This window comes from Aulonocara sp. 'chitande type north' Nkhata Bay, linkage group LG3 (assembly GCF_057382095.1).
Source record: "Aulonocara sp. 'chitande type north' Nkhata Bay isolate Kocher_YH1m ecotype deep benthic linkage group LG3, A_spYH_male_GT1.1, whole genome shotgun sequence".
In the NCBI taxonomy this organism is placed as follows: Eukaryota; Metazoa; Chordata; class Actinopteri; order Cichliformes; family Cichlidae; genus Aulonocara; species Aulonocara sp. 'chitande type north' Nkhata Bay.
This window is the reverse complement of record NC_141346.1, coordinates 4,770,733-4,780,017: the sequence shown is the minus strand read 5'-3', so window position 1 is coordinate 4,780,017 and position 9,285 is coordinate 4,770,733.

The window sequence follows — 9,285 nt, the reverse complement described above, 5'->3', positions numbered from 1 at the left end:
AAACCATTTGTGACTTCTCAAAGTTGCTCTTTTCTGAACTTGGTGTCCCAGGTGATCATCTGTGTGATCCTCCATGTGAAGCTGTTGGAAGCAGTCTGTAATGTTTGAGCTGCGTTCACCTTATCTTTTCATTCACCTTTTCACTGCTGCACTCACTTTTACCGAGAGGTCGCCTCACACTTTCTCCTTATCGTCTATTTGATTGACAGGGTTGTAGAAATTCCCTCATGTCATTTTATCTCCATTTAAATTCATATTTTCAATGAAAGCAGTTTAACAGCGTTATCATTTGAAAAATAAGTGATGTACAAACAGAGTCAGCATTTCTGAGGCCGCGGAGAGAAAAGAAGAGCACAACACTGACAGTGAGTTACCAACACACACATTTACACTTGTTTTGTCTTCACAGAGAAAATACACTTCCTGCTGCTGATGTTCCGTCACTGAACATCTAATCCTGCTTCACTGACAGGCTTCTGGACTGTTCCAGAGAAACTATCAGGGTCACTGCCCTCCAGTGGTCACTGTCAGTAACTACAACTGTCCACATACAATAATACTGACATTAGGACACATTCACTTCAGCGTTTCACCACTAGTGTTCATCAGTGTGATAATGACGCTCTATATGTGAACACAGATATTATTAAACTGATAGCAACACTGATACTGTCAGCAGAGAGATACTTTCTGATGACAGCTTACTGCCCTCAGGTGGTCACAGTGAGGAACTGCATGATATTAAACCAGTGACAGGTGCCGTCCTTAATGAAGAGCATTTCCAACCAAAATATATATTCCAAGAGTAATAAGAATTATTAATAACACCGGCTTCAATCAAGCGTCTGACTCACTCTTCATCAAATTAAAAACACTTCAATTTAATGAGCTTCAAACAGTCCAAATTATGTAGAGAGCAAAAAGACATCCATGGGCCAAATATTCAGAATGAGTTTCAAGTCCAATAAAAACGTGACGCACTGAGAGGAAACTCCATGTTCAATAAAGCAGCTATAAGAACCAATAGTAAATATCCAACACGTTCTCACTCCCAACTCGTCAAACGTGTGACGCATGGTCAGGCTCCCTCTGCTTCACTTATCGACACGCAGGGTACCCCCCTCGCGTCGAGAATTGACCTGCAGGGTCCTCTCATTGAATACTATAGAGCTCCCTAAAAGTTGTTTATTGACGACAAGAGATTGCTGCGGAAGAGCCTGTTGTCCATATATTTATATATTTCCAAAATCACATTGTAGTGACGTATACAGAACACAATAAATTATATAATGTAAGCAACTATCTGAGAAACAGCAGAGAAATTAATTATAGGCTGTTACTTTTGTATCGTTTATTGCATTTATGGAGGGAGTGATGTATGCTGGGTAATAGATGAGAACAGTCGATAGGTCAAAGGTTGTTTTTATTACACAGATGTTATTGATATTAATCTGTCTTCTTCTTCTACTCTTGTTCACCCAGTAGCACAGCTAGCTACTGGGTGACTTTATTCACCCTCTTCGGCTGTTATCAGTCCATACAATGGGCGTTATCAGCACAAATCAGTCCCATAGATATGGACCATCTCCTGCTAGATTGTTCAGAAGGTTGTTCTCATCCATCCAGATGGAGGATCACTAACAGGAGCGTGGGAAGACTCCAGAATCCACTCTGGCTGGAATCCGGTAGATACAGCAGTGTTTACAGGTAAGACCATTTAAACGGACAGCATTTATAGAATGACTATTAAAAGTCAGCGAGTGTCAGTAATGTTAATGTGGTTATGTTAGTAATACACCGAGTGCTAATATAACAGCTTTAAGATGCATTTGTAGATATTATTACGTGTTTTACCGTCTTTATGGTGCTAGCTTAAAGTTACGGTGTAAACGTTAGCTTATATTGGAGTAAAGCTGTTACTGTTTAAACGATGTTAGCACAGAAATATTAGCTTCTGTCATGACTGATGAAGTTACTAGTTAATAAAGTTTCCAGTAAAGTGTTTAATCGCAGCCACAGATTGACAGCAAATATCTCGATTAGCTTCAGTGCATCTGTAATAAATATGTGCAAGTTTCAGTGCTTCGTTTAAACTGTATGATACTTATACTGACCCAGGGTCAGTGTAAAATACAATCCTAGCTGTGTGAACAAAGCCTGGCTCCTTTAATCCTGCATGACAAACCTCAGGATGCAGGTTATTATTACTCTTTCCTGCTGGCACACCTGTCACACCTGAGAGTCAGCTAGAAACTTACAGTGACGTGGACATCATGCAAAGACTGCCAGACTCTGTAATACTGCAAATGATCACTGACTCAGGTTAACACTAAACTTTAAACGGCACCTCTGTGTCTCTGTGTGCTGAACATCTAGGATTGAGTCAGGCTGCATCAGCTGAAGCTGTTATTTGTATATATCAGTATTTTTTATTCAGGTGTGGGGAAAATACGAAAGACTGCAGTGAAGCGATGCACCAGATTAATCCCTGGCCAAAGGTATCGTACTTAAATCAGACTACTGATCCAGCCACATTAGCCTTTTGTGAGGTCTGTTTAAAGTAGACTAAAAGTGAACTGCAGGTTCCTGAGAGGTGGACTGTGAGCACAGAAACACATGTTCATACATACAGCTGCAGCAAACTTACATTAATTTTAAATAGATTTGTTACTCTGATGTCTGTCTCTGTGTTAGTCCTCTGACAGACTGGTGACCTGTCCAGGTGTGCTCTACCTGTGACTACTGGGACAGGCTCTAGCCTCTGTAATAGAAATGTTCTGTTATTCTCATTTAAAGTATTTTGGGTTTTCTCCAAAGCCAAGCCTTGAGTTCATCACTAACTGCAGATTTCCAGTGACCAATACTTGTGAAAATATCCTCCGTATACCAGTTCATGTAGTGTACACTACTTTCAAATCAGACATGGATTTTGCAATACAGAATTCACCAGGATTTGGAAGAGCATGATGTGTATTCTCAAGGATTGCAGAACTGATGAGGATTTTGTTTTTGTTTTTCTATTTTGCATATGCATGTTTAATTTTCTTATTTCTTGTTAATGTTGTTAACTCAGCGTCAGATTAAGAACCAAAGCCGCGTGACCCCTGTGTAGCGCGCTACAGCAGCTAGCCGATAGCAACACTGAAGCTGTTTACTTTGTGTGACCGTTTTTCCTCTATGTGTTATGCTTTCACAGTAGCCCAGCTGACAGCGCACGCTAGTACGCCGAAGCAGCTTCCCCCCCGTGGTATGGCCCACAGCAGCCTAGCTGACAGCACACGCTAGCGATGCTAAACCGTGTCCCCCCCGGGATTAAGCGTCACAGCAGCCCAGCTGACAGCAGTCACACAGCAAAGCCGACGCCGCGAGCCGCCGCGCAGCCCACAAGCTAAGCTACCCGGCGCCCAGGCGACACCCTAGAACCTGTCCAGGGTGTATTCTGCCTTTCATCCTGTGGTAGCTGGAATAGGCTAGCAACGTGGATAAAAATAAGCACAAGAGAATGGATGGATGCATTTGGTTTCAGTTTATACATATGGCATATTTTGTTTTTCGATTGTAGTTTATCTGTTTTCCTGCCTTTATGTCATTTGTATCTCTGTTCTCTGATATGACCCATAGTAACATTAGATTATTTAGTACCCCTGCAGGGAGCAAAAGAATATGCCACAACCTCACTGTTACATAGAATTCAATTTTCTCAAATGCTTCCTGTGTCCACCTATTCCACACAATGTAAAATGTCAGTGGTGATGTCATAACATACAGGTTTATCAGCCATGTTTTGTATTTCAGATACCTTTGTTTATTTTTTAAATACTATAGCTAGATGTGGTCATTGAAAGATCTGCCACCTAGAGCAACTTTTCTTTACATTTTCAAATGAGATGAGTTAAGCTTTATTTCAGTGTCCCATTTGAACATTTATGCTTTACATTGAAATTCATATTAATTTTCACTTGATTTCTAGATTAACTCACAGGTTTAAATAATAGTTTTTGTTAGGTTTTGGAAAAGTTTTGAAAAGTGTTACAGTAACCCTAATGAAAAAAACATTTAAAGGGGGGCTGACGGTATCTCCAACACTGCCAGCAAGTTGTCTATAAATGTGACAGACATGAAATATATAATAATATATAGCTGAAATATGAACATTATATCATCATCGCACTATATGATATTGCATTCTTATGAAATAATGATACTACTACTATTACTACGACTAATAATAATAATAATGGTAATAACTGTTAAACATAACCTGGTTTACATTCTTTAGGGAATGTTTAAGGATTTTGTTTACTTGATTAGACAGCCTAATTGTATTTTGTTTGGTTTTTTTTCCTTTCCTTTCCTTTCCTTTCCTTTCCTTTCCTTTCCTTTCCCTTTCTTTTCTTTTCTTTGTTTTTTAAGGTCAGCCCATACGGTGAAAAAATATATTTTAAAATATATTTTGAAATATATTTCAAAATATACAAAAAATGGGCAAAAAATATATGTGCTAAAATACATTTTAAAATATATTTATATATATTCATAATATATTTTGAAATGTGTTTTAACGCATATATTTTTGGCCATTTTTCTATATTTTGAAATATATTTCAAAATATATTTCAAAATACAATTTAAACTTATTTAAAATCATCCAAAAATATAAAAATTTAACCCTTCATATATTTCTAAGAAAACACATTCACATGTAACAGCTGAAAGAAATCTTTATTTGATGTCTAAAACATATATAGAGCATATCAATCAAGCAAGGAATATTCATTTTACAATTTTATTCTCATTACATACTTAAACATTCTAAAAGAAACACACACACACACACACACACACACACACACACACACACACACACACACTTATATATAACACCCAGCACGCCCCTGCGGGCGGTTTATCGTTCAAGCTCGGGTCCTCAGAGGCCTGGGAGCTTGAGGGTCCTGCGCAGTATCATAGCTGTTCCTAGGACTGCGCTCTTCTGGACAGAGATCTCCGATGTTATTCCCGGGATCTGCTGGAGCCACTCGCCTAGCTTGAGAGTCACCACACCTAGTGCTCCGATTACCACGGGGACCACCGTTACCTTCACCCTCCGCATCCTCTCGAGCTCTTCTCTGAGCCCTTGGTATTTCTCCAGCTTCTCGTGTTCCTTCTTCCTGATATTGCTGTCATTCGGAACCACTACATCGATCACTACGGCCGTCTTCTTCTGTTTGTCTACCACCACTATGTCCGGTTGGTTAGCCACCACCATTTTGTCCGTCTGTATCTGGAAGTCCCACAGGATCTTAGCTCGGTCATTCTCCACCACCCTTGGGGGCATCTCCCATTTTGACCTCGGGACTTCCAGGTTATACTCGGCACAGATGTTCCTGTACACTATGCCGGCCACTTGGTTATGGCATTCCATGTATGCCTTGCCTGCTAGCATCTTGCACCCTGCTGTTATGTGCTGGATTGTCTCTGGGGCATCTTTACACAGCCTGCACCTGAGGTCTTGCCTGGTGTGATAGACCCCAGCCTCTATGGATCTTGTACTCAGAGCTTGTTCTTGTGCTGCCATGATTAGTGCCTCTGTGCTGTCTTTCAGTCCAGCTTTGTCCAGCCACTGGTAGGATTTCTGGATATCAGCCACCTCCTCTATCTGCCGGTGGTACATACCGTGCAGGGGCCTGTCCTTCCATGATGGTTCCTCGTCTCCCTCCTCTTTCTTGGGTTTCTGCTGCCTGAGGACTTGGGGTGAAACCCTCCATGCATGGTAAGGAGCTTTCTTGTCTTTATGTCAGTGGCTTCTATCTCCTCCTTTGGCCAGCCTATTACCCCAGCAGGGTACCTGATCACGGGCAGGGCGTACGTGTTGATGGCCCGGATCTTGTTCTTACCATTCAGCTGACTCCTCAGGACTTGCCTGACCCTCTGCAGGTACTTGGTGGTTGCAGCCTTTCTAGCGGCCTCTTCATGGTTCCCATTTGCCTGCGGGATCCCCAGGTACTTGTAACTGTCCTCTATGTCTGCAATGTTGCCTTCTGGTAGTTCAATCCCCTCAGTTCTGACTACCTTCCCTCTCTTTGTTACCATCCGACTACACTTCTCCAGTCCGAACGACATTCCAATGTCATTGCTGTATAGCTTGGTAGTGTGGATCAGTGAATCGATGTCTCGTTCACTCTTGGCATACAGCTTGATGTCATCCATGTACAGGAGGTGGCTGACAACTGCTCCGTTCCGTAATCGGTATCCATAGCCAGTCTTGTTAATGATCTCACTGAGGGGGTTCAGGCCTATGCAGAACAGCAGTGGGGACAGAGCATCTCCTTGGTAGATCCCGCACTTGATGGTGACTTGTGCTATGGGCTTGGAGTTGGCCTCTAGTGTTGTACGCCACATCCCCATTGAGTTCCTGATGAAGGCTCTTAGGGTCCCATTGATCTTGTACAATTCTAGGCATTCCAGTATCCAGCTGTGGGGCATTGAGTCATAGGCCTTCTTGTAATCAATCCAGGCAGTGCACAGGTTGGTCAGTCTGGTCTTGCAGTCTCGGCTGACTGTTCTGTCTACCAGTAGCTGGTGTTTTGCGCCTCTGGTATTCTTGCCAATTCCTTTCTGTGTCCCACTCATGTATTGACCCATGTGCCTGTTCATCTTAGCCGATATGATGCCTGACAGGAGCTTCCACGTGGTGCTGAGGCAGGTTATTGGTCGGTAGTTGGAGGGGACCGGGCCCTTCTTGGGGTCCTTGGGGATCAGGACCGTCCGACCTTCGGTTAGCCATTCCGGGTGTCTCTCGTTAACTAGCAGCTGGTTCATTTGTGCTGCCAGATGCTCGTGGAGTGCAGTCAGCTTCTTTAGCCAGTAGGCGTGAACCATGTCGGGCCCTGGTGCTGTCCAACTCTTCATACTGGAGACCCTTTCTTGGATATCTGCCACTGTGATGGTTACTGGACCCTGTTCAGGGAGGCATATGGGTTGCATCCTTCTCCCATATGCTCTTCCAGTATATATATATATATATATATATATATATATATATCAACGTAAGAAAGCAAAATAAAGCCGCTATTGAAAAAAGAAATAGCTTTTTACCGAGAAAATGGTTATCAAGATAATTGTCATAATACTGAAACAATTAAACAGAATCCAAACTATGAGTTTGTCTGTGAAAAACTAACTGCTACAATCCTTCTCTCTGTCGCTATACACTCATCAGAAATCTGCTGCGTTACCCCCCTGAACTTTTTCTCCCTCCCCAGTAACCATACCCCTCCCTCTCTAATCAGAATTATCCCTGAAGCATCCCCCCCAGGAACCACACCTCCTTTTTTTCCCACCGGATGTGATTAGTCACACATATGGAATCAATTAGAGACTTCCGGAGTACCCCCTCCCCTCACTGGATACAATTCGTCACGCTTATGGATCATATTACACACATCTGGATTCAATTAGTCACTTCCGGAATACTTCCGGTAGGGTCAAAAGGTCAAGGCTAGGGTCATCAATCAAAATCGCATTATTCAGTGACACAAGCTGTACACCATTTTTTTCTGCTGCTTCCTTGGTCTTTATTCTTGCCATCACTTCCATTTCCCTGCACTGTCAAACTCAATAATACTTCAAATCACTTCCACGGTCCAATCATTTTCTCAGCTGCCTTCTTTGAAGCATGCCTCTATCTTCAACTACAGCACCATCAGCATCCAGACTCTGTGGGAGTCTAACCGTCAAATAGCTTCATGAATATCTGTATCCCAATAAATCAGGTTTCGCTTTTCCACACCATCTCTCCTTATGGGATTATTTCAATCAGTATAGAAAAATATTCACAAGTGGGAAACAGTAAGATGATCATTACATTTTAATTACAAACACACATTTACTGACAAAAAAGTAAGTTGTAAATCAATGATGATATGCATTGAGTTACAACCAATTTTGTTGTCTTAACAAAGAAACGAAAGCCTTAAACTGAAAAGAAGGTATCTGATTAATATCTGAAGCATTAAGTTAAATCATTTAACACCAAGTATTACAGACACAAATCAAGTTTGTGACATGTCATTGAGGACATCAGCATATTTGAAAATGCTTCAAAACTCAGGCTTGTGAATGATTCCAACAGCTTCATGCATCTGTTAAACTTAGCTGAAAAACAAAACATTGAACAGTTTTTTACAGAAACACAATAGTAGAAGCTGCAGTAGTTAAAGACAAGCATGTTAGCAATGTAATGGTGCATTATATAGGAAAGCCAAGAGCCACAGGAAAGATGATCCCCTAACTTCCCAAACTGTAGGATGGATTTTGCCTCCATGGGGACAGCTCTGATTATGCTGCACAAGCTCCGCCCTCAGACTTGTCTCAGTGTGTGGCTCATGTTTCATTTGTCAAGCTTTAATAAACTGTAGGAGGAATAAGTGTGCTCCCTTATGGAGCGCCACTTACGGTCCATTTATTGTTCTGACACAAACAGAGTAAATGTAAGGGGACAGCCACCGCATTTTAACAGCTGGACTTAGCCCAAAATCAGCTGTTAAAAGAAATCTATGAAAACGCTTGTTGCACAGTCGAGCTGGTGTAACAGAAAAAGAAGCAGGGGGTTTAGCAGGCAGAGGTTTGCAAATAAGAATCACGGAATTGAAACAAAGAGCTTGATTAGTGTGAAAGTGAGCTGTAGCCCCATCAGAGCTGTGATAAAGAAGGAGTTTCTCCATCAGGAGCTAATGTCTGAACAACAATTATTCATGATTGATTCTTTATTAGTGTTTCTGTATACAAGATTAGTGTCCAACATAAAGGCTGACGCTGGACTCTCACACCACACCAATGCTGCCGTTACACTGTCAACACACCACTTCACCATAATTGACATCAGGACAGACTTTCAGAGGTTCACTGCCAACATTACAGCATGTAAACATAAAATACAAGGAATGCAATATTTGTGTAACATATGAACACAACACTGTGAGAAAGCAACCAGGTTTAAAAATTATTGAGCCAATATTTTCAGCTTATATGGCTGTGTGATGTAGCATAACTTAAGCAGCAAGGAAGGTGATAAGTAAATAGTAGTGATGGTCCGCTTGAAGCTGAAGCTCCGGTGCATGTGTCACAAAAATCAACACACTGCTTCAGAAGCACTGTGTCGAAGCTTGATTCGTTTGGCCAGAGTCACATGATCAGTGACGTCCGAAGCTTCATTTAGAACCTAACTGCTTCGGTGTCTGATTCAATGGTTTATAAGGAAGTGAATCATTCGCGGGATTTGTGGTG